The sequence below is a fragment of the Mus musculus genome, chromosome 6, assembly GCF_000001635.26.
Source record: "Mus musculus strain C57BL/6J chromosome 6, GRCm38.p6 C57BL/6J".
In the NCBI taxonomy this organism is placed as follows: domain Eukaryota; kingdom Metazoa; phylum Chordata; class Mammalia; order Rodentia; family Muridae; genus Mus; species Mus musculus.
The window spans coordinates 131,138,758-131,155,053 of record NC_000072.6 but is presented as its reverse complement, the minus strand read 5'-3'; positions in this window follow the sequence as shown (position 1 = coordinate 131,155,053).

Genomic DNA, 16,296 nt, shown 5'->3' with positions numbered 1-16,296 from the left:
TTGAAGTCTCCCACTATTATGGTGTGATGTGCAATGTGTGCTTTGAGCTTTACTGAAGAGTCTTTAATGAATGTGGCTGACCTTGAATTTGGAGCATAGATATTCAGAATTGAGAGTTCCTTTTGGAGGATTTTACCTTTGATGAGTATGAAGTGTCCCTCCTTGTCTTTTTTGATAACTTTGGGTTGGAAGTTGATTTTATCTGATATTAGAATGGCTACTCCACCTTGTTTCTTCAGACTCTTTGCTTGGAAAATTTTTTTCCAGCCATTCACTCTGAGGTAGTGTCTGTCTTTTTCCCTGAGATGGGTTTCCTGTAAGAAGCAGAATGTTGGGTCCTGTTTGTGTAGCCAGTCTGTTAGTCTATGTCTTTTTATTGGGGAATTGAGTCCAGTGATATTAAGAGATATTAAATAAAAGTCATTCTTGCTTCCTTTTATTTTTGTCATTAGAGTTGGCATTCTGTTCTTGTGGCTGTCTTCTTTTTGACTTTTTGAGGGATTACTTTTTTGCTTTTTCTAGGGTATGATTTCTGTCCTTGTTTTGGTTTTTTTCTGTTATTATTCTTTGAAGGGCTGGATTCGTGGAAAGATAATGTGTTAATTTGGTTTTGTCGTGGAATACTTTGGTTTCTCCATCTATGGTAATTGAGAGTTTGGCCGAGTATAGTAGCCTGGGCTGGCATTTGTGTTCTCTTAGTGTCTGTATAACATCTGTCCAGGCTCTTCTGGCTTTCATAGTCTCTGGTGAAAAGTCTGGTGTAATTCTGATAGGCCTGCCTTTATATGTTACTTGACCTTTCTCCCTTACTGCTTTTAATATTCTCTCTTTATTTAGTGCATTTGTTGTTCTGATTATTTTGTGTCGGGAGGAATTTCTTTTCTAGTCCAGTCTATTTGGAGTTCTGTAGACTTCTTGTATGTTCTTGGGCATGTCATTCATTAGGTTTGGGAAGTTTTCTTCTATAATTTTGTTGAAGATATTTTCTGGCCATTTAAGTTGAAAATCTTCATTCTCATCAACTCTTATTTTCCGTAGGTTTGGTCTTCTCATTGTGTCCTGGATTTCCTGGATGTTTTGAGTTAGGATCTTTTTGCGTTTTGTATTATCTTTGATTGTTGTGCCGATGTTCTCTATTGAATCTTTTGCACCTGAGATTCTCTCTTCCATCTCTTGTATTCTGTTGCTGATGCTCACATCTATGGTTCCAGATTTCTTTCCTAGGTTTTCTATCTCCAGCGTTGCCTCACTTTGGGTTCTCTTTTTGTGTCTACTTTCCTTTTTAGGTTTAGTATGGTTTTGTTTATTTCCATCACCTGTTTGGATGCGTTTTCCTGTTTTTCTATAAGGACTTCTACCTGTTTGGTTGTTTTCCTGTTTTTCTTTAAGGACTTGTAACTCTTTAGCAGTGTTCTCCTGTATTTCTTTAAGTGAGTTATTAAATTCCTTCTTTATGTCCTCTACCATCATCATGAGATATGCTTTTAAATTCGGGTCTAACTTTTTGGTTCTGTTGGAGTGCCCAGGACTAGGTGGGGTGAAAGTGCTGCGTTCTGATGATGGTGAGTAGTATTGATTTCTGTTAGTAGGATTCTTACGTTTGCCTTTCGCCATCTGGTATTCTCTGGAGCTAGTTTTTATAGTTGTCTCTGGTTAGAGCTTGTTCCTCAGGTGATTATGTTAGCCTCTATCAGCAGACCTGGGAGACTAGATCTTTCCTTAGTTTCAGTGGTCAGAGTACTCTCTGCAGGCAAGCTCTCCTCTTGCAGTGAAGGTGCCCAGATATCTGGTGTTTGAACCTGCCTCCTGGCAGAAGTTGTGTTCCACTCATCTTAGGTTTTCAGATCCCATGGAGGGTCCTGTGTGGGTCCTTGCGGGTGTCCAGAGACTCCCCGGGCCAGGGACCCTGGTGCTGCAGTGGGCCGGAAGGGACTTGAGCCCTGGATCAGGCCGGGTTATCTGCTTCCTTAATGCAGTCTCAGATCCTGCTCGATTGGATTGGAGCAGGCGCTGTGTTCCACTCACCAGAGGTCTTAGGATCCCTTGGCATATCCTGTGTGGGTCCTTGTGGGTGTCCGGAGACTCCCCGGGCCAGGGACCCCTGTGCTGCAGTGGGCCGGAAGCGACAACAGTGAAATTTACCATGCATATAACCATATGTACAGTATATATACCTATTTCTCTATGTTTATATATGTATACATATCTATATCATCTATATAACATACAGATAAATTTCTATGTATTTATATCTATCTAACATTTACCGGTAGATATATTCATAGAGAATAAGATATAAATGATGTAAATATAGGTGATATAGATATTATTGTATTTATAGATATGATATAGGGCATAGTGTATCATTTATTCCAACTGCTTTCTGTGTTTATGGTTTCAGGTTTGTGTGTTTAATTCTATTTCATATAGTTTTGGTAAAGGTGCAAATCACTGATGATTTTTTTTCTGTCATTCCCAGAAGGTATTTATTTGAGTTTTGGAGCTACTATATAATGAGATGTCATCTACAAATAGGGTTAGCTTCATTGGTTCTTTCCTTATTTGTATTTCCTTCCTTTTCCATCTAGAATATAGAGTATAATATTAAATACATATCGGTATAATAGGCATCACTGATTCATTCCTAAAATGTGTGTGATTGCTTCAAGATTTTTTTTTTAATTTTGGATGATATTGGATATAGAATATATATATGTACAGATCTTATTTTTCAAATTTATTTATTCATTTATTTACATCCTAAACACAGTCCTCACTCACTGTCCCACTGTCACAGAATCCCTTTACCCATTTTCTCTCTTCTTCTCCTCTGAGAGGGTGGAGTCCTGGTGTATCTCCACAGCCGGCCCCATCAAGTATGTGCTTCATTAGGGGCATCTTCTCACACTGTAGCCATAAATGATAGCCTTCTTTGCCTAGGGTGTTTCTCAGACCATGGATGCCCTTTCTTTAGTTGATCAGCCTCTGAGAGCTGCCAAGGGTCCAGGTTATTTGACACTGTTTGAGTTCCTATCCCATTCCTTTCCTCAACCTTTCCATAAGAGTTCCTGATCTCTGTCCAATGTTTAGTTATAAGTGTCTGCATATGTTTAATTCATATGGAGACCTTCAGAGGACAGTTATGCTAGGCTCCTGTCTGCTAGAATAACATCATATCATTAACAGTGTCAAGGACTGATGCTTGGCCATGGCATGCTTCTCAAGTTGGGCAAGTTATTGATTCACCATTCTTTCAGTCTCTATTACATTTTTGTCCCTGCATTTCTTGTAGATAGGGCAAGCCTTGCTTTGAAAGTTTTGTTGTTACTTTGTCTCATTCATCCACTGGGAATCCTGCCTATCTAGAGGTGTTTGCCTATTATGTGTTATCTGCCTTATCACTGAGAACATACCAGGCATGTTCTTTTGGGTCTGGGTTACATCATTCACCATGAAATATTTTAATTCCATCCAGTTGACTGCTAAATACAAGATGTCTTTTTATTTATTTTTTTAATAGGAGAACAGCATTCCATTGTGTAAATGGACAACATTTTCTGAATTTATTCTTCGGATGAGGGGCATCTGGGTTGCTTCCAGTTTCTCGATATTAAGAATAAAGCTTCTTTGAACATAGCATAGATCCTAGTGTTATGGTGGAGTATATTTTGTGCATATGCCCAGTAGCAGTATAGTTGGATACTTTGGTCCTTCTTAGTAGGAGAACAAAATACTCATAGGATCAAATATGGAGATAAAGTGTAGAGCAGAGCCTAAAGGAAAGGTCAGCCAGAGACTGTCCCACCTTGGGATTCATCCCATATAGAGTTACCAGACCAAGACACTATTGTGGATGCCAAGCAGCACATTTTGTAAGGAGCCATATATGCCTGTCTCCAGAGAGGCCCTGCCAGAGCATTATAAATACAGAGGCAGATGTTAGTAGACAACCATTGGACTGAGGGCAGGGTCCATAATAAGGAGTTAGAGAAGGGGCTGAAGGAGTTGGAGGGGTTTGCAACCTCATAGGAAGAACAATAATGTAAACCAAACAGACACCCAGAACTCCCAGGGACTAAGCCATCAATAAAGGATTAGACAAAGCTCCAGCTGCACATGTAGCAGAGTTTGGCCTTGTGATGCATCAATGGAATTAGAGGTCCTTGTTCCTATGAAGGCTCGATAGATGCTCCAGTGTAGGGAAATCAAGGGCAGGGAGTAGGGAGTGGGTGGGTGGGTAGAGGGAGGGAGGATGTGATAGGGTGTTTCTGGGAGGGAGGGAAACGAGGAAAGGGGATGACATTTGAAATGTAAAGAAAGAAAATATCCAATAAAAGAAGAAGTAAAAGAAATAAAAGATTGAAGACATTCTGAGTTTTGCAGGCAAATTGATTGAAATAGAAAATATCTTCCTGGGCATGGTGGTGCACACCTTAGATCCCAGCATTTGGGAGGCAGAGGCAGGCAGATTTCTGATTTCGAGGCCAGCCTGGTCTACAGAGTTCCAGGACAGCCAGGGCTACACAGAGAAACCCTGTCTTGAAAACAAACAAACAAAAAAACAACACCGCCCCCCCAAAAAAAAACCAGAAAATATCTTCCTGAGTGATGTAAATCAGACCCTAAGGCCATGTATAGTATGGACTCACTAATAATTGTATATTAGCCCCCCCCCCAAAAAAAAAAGTACGGAATACCCAATATACAGACCACAGAACTAAAAAAACTCAACAAGCTGAAGTGCCCAAATGAGGATGCTTCATTCCCACTTGGGGCAGAGGAGAAAGGAATCACAAGAAGGGAGGGAGGGAGGGACCTCAGAGTCAGAGTAGACAGGGTGGAGTTGAGAGGTAGAGGCGAACCTTATTGGTATTGGGTGAGGGAAAAGGACTGAAAACCTGAGGGTCAGAAATAGAATGTAAACAGGCAGTCTCAGGAAATAGGAGGTTGTAGGGAATCACCCAGAGTTCACCAGAGACCTGGGAGGTGAGAGACTCCCAGCACTCAAAGGGAGGGACAATAGATGAAATAACATCTAGGGAATAGGAACTTATAGAGCCTACCTTCAGCAGGAAGTCAGGGCATCAAATGAGGGATAGAGTTGCCATCCCACAGTCACATCTCTGACCCAAGATTGTTCCTATCTGAAAGAATTACATGGATGAATATGGAGAGAAACCTACAGAAAAGAAGGTCCAGCAACAGGCTCAAAGTTGGATTCAGCTCAAGGGGAGTTCCCAATGCCTGACACTATTACTGAGGATATGGAGAGCTCACAATAAGTGTCCTATCATGACTCCTCTCTGAAAGACCAAGCAAGCAGCTGAAACAGTCAGGTATAGATATTTGCTCCCAACCAATGGGCAGAAGCAGCTGTTTTTGAATTAGGAAAGAAGAAGCTGGAAGAAGCTGAGGAGAAGGGCGATCCTGTAGGAGCAATATCAATCTCAATTTAATCCAGACCACTGAGATCTCTCAAACACTGGACCACCAAACAGACAGCATACACCACCTGATATGAGGCCCCCAACACACATACAGTAGAGGAATTCTGGGTCTGTGTTCTTTCAGAGATTATGCACCTAACCCTGAAGAGACTGGAGGCCCCAGGAAGTTTAGAGGTCCTGAGAGGTGGGGGCATCCTCGTGGAGATGGGCTGGGGTATGGAGGTGCATTGGGATGTGCAGGAGGTAGACGGTGGATTGGGGTTAGGGAATAGAATATGAAGTGTAAAAAATAAATTATAAATAAAAGATAATAAATAAGAAATAAAAACAGTCACTAAAGATCTCCCAAACAATAAATCTGAGGGCCAGATGGTTTTAGTTCTTCATGTTTATGCAGTATGGAGACAACCTATCATTCAGCCAGTTGACTTCCTTCCTGGGTATTCGTTTCCATAATAGTTATATAATTCCTGGTTAACCACAAATAAAGAATATGCATTCACATACACCATCAAATAAATCAGTATGAATAAACAAGGTTCAAGTCTTCAATAAGGAAAACCTCCAGGAATGCTTTCATCTTAATGAGCACAACCTAAATCTCCTGAAGAATAGGACTTATTCACACACTCCTTACTGTTGGTGTTCACTTAGAATCAGACCACTTCTGCCCCTCCCAGGCTCTGCCTTCTCCCTTCTTCCTGGTATGTGGATGACCTAAAGGTAAGTGGGGACCAAGAACCATAATATTTGCCACAGAACACTCTGTTTCCCTTTCTGGTATGGTAAAGGAAAACAGACTGTAGACCACCATTAAAGTCTTCATTAGGCCTCCACTGAGCTTAATGCTGGATGCATTCCAGTCACCCCCAGCACTGAGGCAAGACACTGGGCACTATTTGCTTCTTAGAAATATAGGAATAAATTATTTTTTAAAATTTTATTTTATTTTATTATTTTTTCTTTATTTTAATTAGGTATTTTCTTCATTTACATTTCCAATGCTATCCCCAAAGTTTGCAAGACCAAGGGGCCTCTCTCTTTAATAGCTGAGTGGTACTCTATTGTGTAAATGTACCATGTTTTCTGTATCCATTCCTCTGTTGAGAGGCATCTGGGTTTTTTCCAGCAGCTGGCTATTATAAATAGGGCTGCTATTAATATAGTGGAGCATATGTCCTTCTTACTGCTTGGAACATCTTCTGGATATATGCCCAGGAGAAGTATTGAGGGATCCTCCAGTAGTACTATGTCCAATTTTCTGAGGGACAGTCAGACTGATTTTCAGAGTGGTTGTACAAGCTTGCAATCAAACCAAGTATGGAGGAGTGTTCCTCTTTCCCCACATCCTAGTCAGCATCTGCTTTCACCTGAATTTTTGATCTTAGCCATTCTGACTTGTTTGAGGTGGAATCTCAGGGTTGTTTTGATTTGCATTTCCCTGATGATTAAGGATACTGAACATTTTTTCAGGTGCTTCTCAGCCATTCGGTATTCCTCAGGTGAGAATTCTTTTTTTTTTTTAGCTCTGAGCTCCATTTTTAATGGGGTTATTTGATTTTCTGGAGTCCACCTTTTTTGAGTTCTTTACATATACTAGATATTAGTCCCCTATCTGATTTAGGACAGGTAAAGATCCTTTCCCAATCTGTTGGTGGCCTTTTTGTCTTATTGACAGTGTCTTTTGCCATGCAGAAGCTTTGCAATTTTATGAGGTCCCATTTGTCAATTCTCGATCTTATAGCACAAGCCATTGCTGTTCTATTCAGGAAACTTTCCCCTGTGCCCATATCTTTGAGGCTTTTCCCCACTTTCTCCTCTATAAGTTTCAGTGTCTCTGGTTTTATTTGGAGTTCCTTGATCCCCTTAGATTTAACCTTAGTACACGGAGATAGGAATGGATCAATTCGAATTTTTCTACATTATAACTGCCAGTTGTGCCAGCACCATTTGTTGAAAATGTTGTCTTTTTTCCCACTGGATGTTTTTAGCTCCCTTGTCAAAGATCAAGCGACCATAGATGTGTGGGTTCATTTTTGGGTCTTCAATTCTATTCCATTGGTCTACTTGTCTGTCACTATACCAGTACCATGCAGTTTTTATCACAATTGCTCTGTAGTACAGCTTTAGGTCAGGTATGGTGATTCCACAGAGGATCTTTTATCCATGTGTAAAGTTTTTGCTATCCTAGGCTTTTTGTTTTTCCAGATGAATTTGCAGATTGCTCTTTCTAATTTGTTGAAGAATTACGTTGGGATTTTGATGGGGATTGCATTGAACCTGTAGATAGCTTTTGGCAAGATAGCCATTTTTACTATATTGATCCATCCAATCCATGAGCATGGGGGATCTTTCCATCTTCTGAGGTCTTCTTTAATTTCTTTCTTCAGAGACTTGAAGTTCCTATCATACAGATCTTTCACTTCCTTAGTTAAAGTCATGCCAAGGTGTTTTATGTTATTTGTGACTATTGAGAAGGGTGTTGTTTCCCTAATTAATTTCTCAGCCTGTTTATCCTTTGTGTAGAGAAACGCCATTGACTTGTTTGAATTAATTTTATATCCAGCTACTTCACTGAAACTGTTTATCAGATTTAGGAATTCTCTGGTGGAATTTTTAGGTCACTTACATATACTATCATATCATTTGTAAAAAGTGATATATTGACTTCTTCGTTTCCAATTTGTATCCCCTTGATCTCCTTTTGTTGTCTAATTGCTGTAGCTAGGACTTCAAGTACTGTGTTGAATAGGCATCGAGAAAGTGGGCAGCTTTTTCTAGTCCCTGATTTTAGTGGGATTGCTTCCAGATTCTCACTATTTATGTTGATGATGGCTACTGGCTTGCTGTAGATTGTTTTTTATCATGTTTAGGTATGGGCCTCGAATTCCTGATCTTTCCAAGACATTTATCATGAATGGGTGTTGGATTTTGTCAAATGCTTTCTCAGCATCTAAAAAGATGATCATGTTGATTTGTGTTTGAGTTTATTTATATAATGGATTACTTTGATGAATTTCCTCATATTAAACCATCCCTGCATCCATGGAATGAAGCCTACTAGGTCAGGATGGATGATTGTTTTGATGTGTTCTTGGATTCAGTTAGCGAGAATTTTATTGTGGATTTTTGCATCGATATTCATAAGGAAAATTTGTCTGAAGTTCTTGGGTCTTTCTGTGGTTTAGGTATCAGAGTAACTGTGGTTTCAAAGAATGAATTGGGTAGAGTACCTTCTGCTTCCATTTTGTGGAATAGTTTGTGAATAACTGGAATTAGATCTTCCTTGAAAGTCTGATAGAACCTGCACCAAACCCATCTGGTCCTAGGCTTTTTTTGGTTAGGAAACTATTAATGACTGCTTCTATTCTATAGGGGATAAAGGACTCTTTATATCATTAATCTGATCCTGATTTAACTTTGTTACCTGGTACCTGTCTAGAAATTTGTCCATTTCATCCAAGTTTTCCAGTTTTGTTGAGTATAGCCTTTTGTAGAAGGATCTGATGGTGTTTTGGATTTCTTCGGGAATTGTTTTTATGTCTCCCTTTCATTTCTGATTTTGTTAATTAGGACGCTGTCCTTGTGCCCTCTAGTGAGTCTGGCTAAGGATTTATCTATCTTGTTGGTTTTCTCAAAGAACCATCTCCTCATTTGGTTGATTCTTTGAATAGTTCTCCTTGTTTCCACTTGGTTGATTTCACCCCTGAGTTTATTTCCTGCAGTCTACTCCACTTGGGAGAATTTGCTTCCTTTAGTTCTAGAGCTTTTATATGTGTAGTCAAGCTGGTAGTGTGTACTCTCTCTAGTTTATTTTTGGAGAAACTCAGATCTATGAGTGTCCCTCTTAGAAATGCTTTCAATGTGTCTCATAAGTTTGGGTATGTTGTGGCTACATTTTCATTAAACTCTTAAAAAGTCTTTAATTTATTTCTTTATTCCTTCCTTGACCAAGGTATCATTGCGAAGGGTGTTGTTCAGTTTCCATGTGAATATTGGCTTTCTATTATTTATGTTGTTATTGAAGATCAGCCTTAGTCCATTGTGATCTGATAAGATGCATGGAACAATTTCAATATTTTGTATCTGTTGAGGCCTGTTTTTTTTTTTTATCAATTATATGGTCAATTTTGGAGATGGTACCATGAGGTGCTGAGAAGAAGGTGTATGTTTTGTTTTAGGATAAAATGTTCTGTAGATATCTGCTAAATTCATTTGTATCATAACTTCTGTTAGGTTCACTTTGTCCCTGTTTAATTTCTGTTTCCATGATCTGTCCATTGATGAAAGTGGTGTGTTGAAGTCTCCCAATATTATTCTGTGATGTGCAATGTGTTCTTTGAGCCCTACTAAAGTTTCTCTAATGAATGTGGCTTCCCTTGCATTTGGAGCATAGACATTCAGAATTGATAGCTCCTCTTGGAAGATTTTACCTTTGATGATTATGAAGTGTCCCTCCTTGTCTTTTTTGATAACTTTGGGTTGGAAGTTGATTTTATTAGATATTAGAATGGCTACTCCAGCTTGTTTTCTCAGACTCTTTGCTTGGAAAATTATTTTCCAGCCTTTCATTCTGAGGTAGTGTCTGTCTTTTTCTCTGAGATGGATTTGCTGTAAGCAGCAAAATGTTGGGTCTTGTTTGTGTAGCCAGTCTGTTAGTCTATGTCTTTTCATTGTGGAATAGAGTCCATTGATATTAAGAGATATTAAGGAAAAGTAAATGTTGCTTCCTATTATTTTTGTTGTTAGAGTTGGCATTCTGTTCTTGTGGCTGTATTCATTTAGGTTTGTTGAACGATTAATTTCTTGCTTTTTCTAGGACATGGTTTCATTCCTTGTATTTTTTTTTTCTGTTATTATCCTTTGAAGGGCTGGATTCCTGGAAAGATAATGTGTGAATTTGGTTTTGTCATGGAATACTTTGATTTCTCCACTATAGTAATTGAAAGTTTGGCTGGGTATAGTAGCCTGGGCTGGCATTTGTGTTCTCTTAGTGTCTGTATAACATCTGTCCAGGATCTTCTGGCTTTCATAGTCTCTGGTGAAAAGTCTGGTGTAATTCTGATAGGCCAACCTTTATATGTTACTTGACCTTTCTCCCTTACTGTTTTTAATATTCTCTGTTTATTTAGTGCATTTGTTGTTTTGATTATTATGTGTTGGGAGGAATTTCTTTTCTGGTCCAGTCTATTTGGAGTTCTGTAGGCTTCTTTTATGTTCATGGGCATCTCTTTCTTAAGTTTGGGAAGTTTTCTTCAATATTTTTGTTGCAGATATTTGCCGGGCCTTTAATTTGAAAAATCTTCATTCTCATCTACTCCTATTATCTGTAGGTTTGGTCTTCTCATTGTGTCCTGGATTTCCTGGATGATTGGAGTTAGAATCTTTTTGCATTTTGCATTTTCTTTGATTGTTGTGCTGATGTTCTCTATGGACTCTTCTGCACCTGAGATCCTCTCTTCCATCTCTTGTATTCTGCTGCTGCTGCTCGCATCTGTGGTGCCAGATTTCTTTCCTAGGATTTCTATATCCATCGTTGTCTAAGTTTGGGTTTTCTTTATTGTGTCTACTTCCCTTTTTAGGTCTAGTATTGTTTTGTTCATTTCCATCACCTGTTTGGATGTGTTTTCCTGGTTTTCTTTAAGGACTTGTAACTCTTTAGCAATGTGCTCCTGTATTTATTTGAGTTATTAATGCCTTTCTTGACGTCCTCTACCATCATCATGAGATATGCTTTTAAATCTGGGCCCAGCTTTTCGGGTGTGTTGGGGTGCCCAGGACTGGGCGAGGTGAGAATGCTGCGTTGTGATGATGATGAGTGGTCTTGGTTTCTGTTAGTAAGATTCTTAGGTTTGCCTTTTGCCATCTGGTAATCTCTGGAGTTAGTTGTTATAGTTGTCTCTGGTTAGAGCTTGTTTTGCTTGTGATTCTGTTAGCCTCTATCAGCAGACCTTGGAGACTAGCTCTCTCCTCTGAGTTTCACTTGTCAGAGCACTCTTTGCAGGCAAGCTCTCCTCTTACAGGGAAGTTGCACGGACATCTGGCATTCAGATCTGCCTCCTGGCAGAAGATGAAGGCCTGAAACAGGGTCTGTCCCAGAAGCTGTTAGCTTCTGTAGTCCACACTCTCACCTGCTCAGACTATTGTCACAGGGATCCGGGAACCAAGATGGCTTCCTCAGGTGCTCCAGCACAGCCCTCTTGTGCTGGGAAGAAATCTTTCCTCTGGCAGGGAAGGTGCCCTGCTATCTGGAGCCCGAAATGGGGTCAGCCTCAGAAGCTTCCTCTAGGGAACCTTGGGGTTGTCTGCTGACTCTGTGCCCAAGGTGACACTGTGCTGTCACCGACCAGAAGGGATTTGTGATCCTGGTCAGGCTGGGTTTTCTGCTCTCCTTATGCTGTCTCAGGTCCCTCACATTGGGTTGGAACAGAAGTTGTGTTCCACTCACTGGTGGTCCTAAGATCGCTTCGAGAATCCTCTAGAGAACCTTCGGGGTGTCTGCCCTCTCTGTGCCATAGGTGACCCGGTGCTGGAGCCAACTGGAATGGATTTGTGATGCTGGTTAGGCCAGGTTTTCTGCTTCCAAATGCTGACTCAGGTCCGGTGTAATAGGATTGGAATGGAAGTTGTGTTCTACTAATCAGTTGTCCTGTGATCTCATGGAGAGTCCTCTAGGGGACCTTGTGGTTGTCCACTGACTCTGCACCCATGGTGACCAGGTGCTGGCTCTGACCAGAAGACATTTGTGACCCTGGTCAGTCCGGGTTTTTTGCTTTCCAAATACTGTGTCAGGTCCAGTGCCATGGATTGGAACAGAAGTTGTGTCCCACTCATCGGTGGCCTTATGAACTTGTGGAGAGTCCTCTAGGGGACATTTTGGGTGTCTAATGACTCCGTGCCCAATTTGACCCACTGCTGGTGATGACCTGAAAGGATTTATGACCCTGGTCAGGCCAGGTTTTCTGCTTCCCTAATGCTGTATCATGTCCCACGCGATTGTATTGGGACAGTAGTTGTGTTCCACTCACTTGTGGTCCTAAGATTGTGTGGGGATTCCTCTAGTGGACCTTGGGTGTGTCTGCACACTCCCCACCCCAGGTGACCCTGTGCTGGCAACGACCTGAAGGAGTTTGTGATTCTGGTCAGGCCTAGTTTTCTGCTCTCCTAATGCTGTCTCAGGTCCCGCACGATTGGATTGGAACAGAAGTTGTGTTCCCATCATCAGTAGTCCTAAGATTGCTTGGAGAATCTGCTAGGGGATTTTGGGTGTCTGCCAACTCTGCAACCAAGGTGTCCCAGTGCTGGCGCCTACCGGAAGGGATTTGTGACACTAGTCAGGCCAGGTTTTCTGCTTTCCAAATGCTGTCTCAGGTCCCTCACGATTAGATTGGAACAGAAGTTGTATTACACTAATCGGTGGTCCTAAGTTTGTGTAGAGAGTCCTCTAGCGGACCTTGGGGGTCTCCGCTGACTCCATGTCCAAGGTGACTCAGTGCTGGCACAGACCTGAAGGGGATTGTTTCTCTGGTCAGGCCAGGTTTTCTGCTTCCCTAATGCTGTCTCAGGCCCTAAACGATTGGATTGGAACAGAAGTTGTGTTCCATTCATCAGTGGGCCTATGGATTTGTGGAGAGTCCTTTAGGGGACCTTGAGGGTGTCCAAAGACTCCCCGCCCAATTTGACCCAGTGGTGGCACTGACCGGAAGGGATTTGTGACAGCTCTCCTTATGCTGTCTCAGGTCCTGCACATTGGATTGGAACAGAAGTTGTGTTCCACTCACTTGTGGTCCTAAGATTGCTTCAAGAATCCTCTAGGGGACCTTAGGGGTGTCTGCCCTCTCTGCACCAAAGGTGACCTGGTGCTGGAGCCAACTGGAATGGATTTGTGATGCTTGTCAGGCCAGATTTTCTGCTTCCAAATGGTGACTCAGGTTCTTCACGATTGGAGTGCAACAGAAGTTGTGTTCCACTCACTTGTGGTCATAAGATCGCGTGGAGAGTACCTTAGGGGAACTTGGGGGTGATGGCCAATTCCTTGCCAAATGTGTTCCAGTGTTGGGGACGACCTTTAGGGATTTGTGACCCTGGTCAGGCTGGGTTTTCTATTTCCCTAATGCTGTCTCAGGTCCCATCCTATTGGATTGGAATGGAAGTTGTGTTCCACTCACCTGTGGTACTAAGATTGCATGGAGAGTCCTCTTGGGGACCTTGGGGGTGTCTGCTAACACAGTGCCCAAAGTGACCCAGTGCTGGGCCTGACCTGAAGGGATTTGTGACCCTGGTTAGGCCGGTTTTCTGCTTCCCAAATGCTGTCTCAGGGCGCAGGGGATTGGATGGGAACAGAAGTTATGTTCCACTTAGTGGTGGTCCTAAGATTTCCTGGAGAGACCTCTAGGGGTCCTTGGGGGTGTCCGCTGACTCAGTGCCCAATGTGACTCAGTGCTGGCACATACTTGAAGGGAATTATTTCCCTGGTCAGGCCAGGTTTTCTGCTTCCCTAAAGCTGTCTCAGGTACTGCATGAAAGGATTGGAACAGATGTTGTGTTCCACACGTTGGTCGTCCTAAGATCACGTGGAGAGTCCTCTAGGGGATTTGGGGGGTGTCCGCCAACTCTACAACCGAAGTGTCCCAGTGCTGGCGCCAACTGGAAGGTATTTGTGACCCTGGTCAGGCTAGGTTTGCTGGTTCCCTAATGCTGTCTCAGGTCCCTTGCAATAGGATTGGAGTGGAAGTTGTATTCTACTCATCTGTGGTCCTATGAGCTCGTGGAGAGTCCTCTAGGGGACCTGGTGTGTGTCAGCCGACTCAGTGCCCATGGTGACCTGGTGCTGGCGCTAACCGGAAGAGATTTGTGACCCTGGTCAGTCCGGGTTTTCTGCTTTCCAAATGCTGTCTCAGGTCCCGCACGATTGAATTGGAAAGAAGTTGAGTTCCATTCATCAGTGGTTCTATGAACTCGTGGAGAGTCCTCTAGGGGACATTGGGGGTATCCAGTGACTTTGCGCCCAATTTGACCCAGTGCTGGAGCTGACCTGAAAGGATTTGTGACCCTGGTCAGGCTGGTGTTCTGCTTCCCTAATGTTGTCTCAGGTCCTGCGCGATTGCATTGGAACAGACATTGTGTTCCATTCATTGGTGGCTCTAAGTTTAAGTGGAGAGTCCTCTAGGGGGCCTTGTGGTTGTCCACTGACTCTGCGCCCATGGTGACCAGGTGCTGGCTCAGACCAGAAGACATTTGTGACCCTGATCAGACTGGGTTTTCTGCTTTCCAAATTCTATGTCAGGTCCAGTGCCATGGATTGGAACAGAAGTTGTATTCCACTCATTGGTGGCCCTATGAACTCGTGGAGAGTCCTCTAAGGGATGTTGAGGGTGTCCAACGACCCTGTGCCCAATTTGACCCAGTGCTGGCGATGATCTGAAAGGATTTGTGACCCTGGTCAGGCCGGGTTTTCTGCTTCCCTAATGCTGTCTCAGGTCCTGCGAAATTGGATTGGGACAGTAGTTGTGTTCCACTCACTTGTGGTCCGAAGATTGCGTGGAGATTACTCTAGTAGACCTTGGGGGTGTCCGCACACTCTGGGCCCAAGGTGATCCTGTGCTGGCAACGACCTGAAGGAATTTGTGATTCTGGTCAGGCCTAGTTTTCTGCTCTCCTAATGCTGTCTCAGGTCCCGCATGATCGGATTGGAACAGAATTTGTGTTCCACACATCGGTGGGCCTATGAACTCATGGAGTGTCCTCTAGGGGAACTTTGATGTGTCAGCAGACTCCACACTTAAGGGACCCTGTGCTGGCGTCAACCTGAATGGATTTGTGACCCTGGTCAGGCCAAGTTTTCTGCTCTCCTAGTGCTGTCTCAGGTCCTGCATGGATTGGATTGGAACAGAAGTTGTATTGCACTCATTGGTGGTCATAAGTTGGCGTAGAGAGTCCTCTAGGGGACCTTGGGGTTGTCCATAAACTCCACACTTCAGGTGATCCAGTACTGGGTGCCAACTGGAATTGATTTGTGAACCTTGTCAGGCTGAGTTTTCTGCTCTCCTAAGGCTGTCTCAGGTCCTGAACGATTGGATTGGAACAGAAGTTGTGTTCCACTCATTGGTTGTCCTAAGTTTGAATGAAGAGGGGACCTTAGGGGTGTTCGCTGACTCCATGCCCATGGTGTTCAGGTGTTGGCGCCAATCAGAAGAGATTTGTGACATTGGTCAGGCCAGGTGTTCTGCTTCCCTAAACTGTCTCAAGTACCGCACAATTGGATTGGAACAGAAGTTGTGTTTCACTCATCAGTAGTCTTTTTTTTTAAATTTTTTTATTAGGTATTTTCCTCATTTACATTTCCAATGCTATCCCAAAAGTCCCCCATACCCACCCACCCCCACTCCCCTACCTACCCACTACCCCTTTTTGGCCCTGGCATTCCCCTGTACTGGGGCATATAAAGTTTGCAAGTCCAATAGGCCTCTCTTTCCAGTGATGGCCGACTAGGCCATCTTTTGATACATATGCAGCTAGAGACAAGAGCTCCGGGGTACTGGTTAGTTCATATTGTTGTTCCACCTATAGGGTTGCAGTTCCCTTTAGCTTCTTGGGTACTTTCTCTAGCTCCTCCATTGGGGGCCCTGTGATCCATCCAATAGCTGACTGTGAACATCCACTTCTGTGTTTGCTAGGCCCCCGGCATAGTCTCAAAAGAGACAGCTATATCTGGGTCCTTTCAGCAAAGTCTTGCTAGTGTATGCAATGGTGTAAGCATTTGGAGGCTGATTATGGGATGGATCCCCAGATATGGCAGTCTCTAGATGGTTCATTCTTTCGTCACAGCTCCAAATTTTGTCTCTGTAAC